We start from the raw sequence: 2,700 nt of genomic DNA, 5'->3' as shown, positions 1-2,700 counted from the left end.
TTCCACCGCAGTCCCAAAGCGTGGGTAAAATCCTACACTCTACTGGAAGAATTGCTGAAATAACTCACTGACTATGGGACGTCACCCTGATACACCTCTGACTCGAACAAATGAAACTGTAAGCCCGTACTTCAGGAAAAGACAGCAAGCTCATATTCAATGGCAGCACACCTTAAACACAATGTGGTGAGGGTGCAACTACTGGATGTTACTTACAGAGAAAAAGAAATGAAGAGGAAGTTGAGGAACGTGCCAAATGCAAGGCAGTTTATTCTCATCTGTTCACAGCAGGATAATCTCCTGCTGCTCAGAAATACTCCATGACAGGTTTACTATAATCTCTGAATGAAGATGGACATTTTTATGCATTTAGGTAGTCTATCTGGATTTTCACTTTTCATTTACTGGAAAAAATCTGATCCTGCTTCCGGAATGAAAGCTTCCCCCGGGGTTAAACATTCACACAGGGATGATTCCTGAATGCTGGCTGCTGCACAGAGTTTCAATTACATAAGTTTTGTAAAGGTCAAGTCTGGGCTTCCGTAAGGCCTTTGACACAGTCCCCCACGGCATCCTTCTATCTGAATTGGAGAGGTGTGGGTTTAATGGATGGACTGCTCAGTGGACAAGGAATTGGATGACCGGTCACATGCAGAGAGTAGTGGGCAACAGTTCAGTGTCCAGATGGAGCTCAGTGACGAGTGATGTCCCTCAGGGGTCTGTGCTGGGACCAATACTGTTTAATATCTTCACCAGGGACATGGACAACAGGATCAAGTGCTTCCTCAGCAAGTCTGCAGATGACACCAAGCTGTGTGGTGCAGTTGTCACACCTGAGGGACAGGATACCATCCAGAGGGAGATGGACAGGCTCAAGAGGTGGGCCCATGCAAACCTCATGAGCTTACACAAGGGCAAGGTCCTGCACATGGGTTGGGACAACCCTGGTATCAACACAGGCTGGGGATGAAGGGATTGAGAGCAGCCCTGTGGGCAAGGACCTGGGGGCACTGGTGGATGAAAAGCTGGTCATGGCCCAGAAGCATGTGCTTACAGTCCAGAAAGCCACGAAAGCATGACCAGCGGGTTGAAAGAAGTGATTCTTCTCCTCTGCTCGTGAGACTCCACCTGGAGTACTGCATCCAGCTCTGCAGCCTCTGACACAAGGACATGAAACTTAGAGCAATTCCAGAGGAAGGCCACAAAGACGATCAGAGAGCACAGCCCCTATGGAGACAGGACGAGAGAGCTGGGCTTGCTCAGCCTGGAGAAGAGAAGGCTCCAGGGAGACTTTATTGCAGTCTTTCAATACTTAAAGGTGGCTTGTAAGAAAGATCATAGAATCATAGAATGGTTTGGGTTGGAAAGGACCTTAAGATCATCTAGTTCCAACCCCCTGCCATGAGCAGGGACACCACACACTAAACTATGTCGCCCAAGGCTCTGTCCGGCCTGGCCTTGAACACCTCCAGGGTTGGAGCATTTACAACTTCCTTGGGCAACCTATTCCAGTGCCTCACCACCCTCGCTGTGAAGAACTTCTTCCTCATATCTAACCTAAAGTTCCCCTGTTTAAATTTAAACCCATTACCCCTTGTCCTACCACTACAGTCCCTAATGAAGAGTCCCTCCCCAGCATCCTTATAGGCCCCCTTCAGACACTGGAAGGCTGCTTTGAGGTCTCCATGCAGCTTCTCTTCTCCAGGCTGAACAGCCCCAACTTTCTCAGCCTGTCTTCATACGGGAGGTGCTCCAGTCCTCTTACCATCAAAGATGGGGACAAACTGCTTAGGAGGGCCAGTAGCAACAGGACAAGGTATAACGGTTTTAAACTAAAAGAGGGTACATTGTGACTGGATACAAGGGAGAACTTCTTTATGATGAGGGTGGTGAAACACTGGCACAGGTTGCCCAAACAGGTGGCAGATGCCCCCTCCCTGGAAACATTCAAGGCCAGGTTGGACAGGGCTGTGAGCAACCTGCTCTAGTTGAAGATGTCCCTGCTCATTGCAGAGAGGGAGGGATTAAATGGCATTTAAAGGTCACTTCCAACCCAAACCATTCTGTGATTCTATGATTCTCTGTTTCTTAACAATGCTGAAGTCAATCTACAGACATGAAAACTAACCCAAGAGATTAAACACAGTCAGACAAGTCAACTTGCCTAATTTCAAGTCTCTTGTTATTTATATGATTACATATGTCTTGTGCCTGTGCTCTGTGGTCTATGAAATAGCATTTGCAGTTTGCAAAAGCAAGCAATGCTAATTACTAGTTAACTTGTGGTTTCCGTCCGTGTTTATTTTATAGATGTTAACCTGAAATTAAGTGAACACAAAAGAAATCGAGTATTTTCAGAGGCAACACAAGGCTGAGCCTCCTGACAGCTGCTGTGCTTTTGCAGAATTTTAAGATACATACGTACATTTTTCACCTTCCATTGCTGTTGAAGTTGTGCATATAAAAGGGAGAAATCAACTTCTTCGGGAAAAGCATGGCTTTAACTGTGATGGGTACTGATTTGTTATGTCAGACTGATCTAACTCAGAAAGAAGATACCAGATACAGGTTGCATACTTCAAGCACTCCAGTACCAGCACTCCCATCTCTGCTGCTTTAAATCAGAGCGAGCTGCCAGAACAGACCCACACCTCGCTCAGCAGATGCTTGGGAACGGGTGGAGGCAACCAGGAACTCCCG

The sequence above is a fragment of the Nestor notabilis genome, unplaced genomic scaffold (genome assembly GCF_000696875.1).
Source record: "Nestor notabilis isolate BGI_N333 unplaced genomic scaffold, ASM69687v1 scaffold13225, whole genome shotgun sequence".
Lineage (NCBI taxonomy): Eukaryota > Metazoa > Chordata > Aves > Psittaciformes > Psittacidae > Nestor > Nestor notabilis.
The sequence above is the reverse complement of the archived record's forward strand: the minus strand, read 5'-3'. Positions refer to the sequence as shown.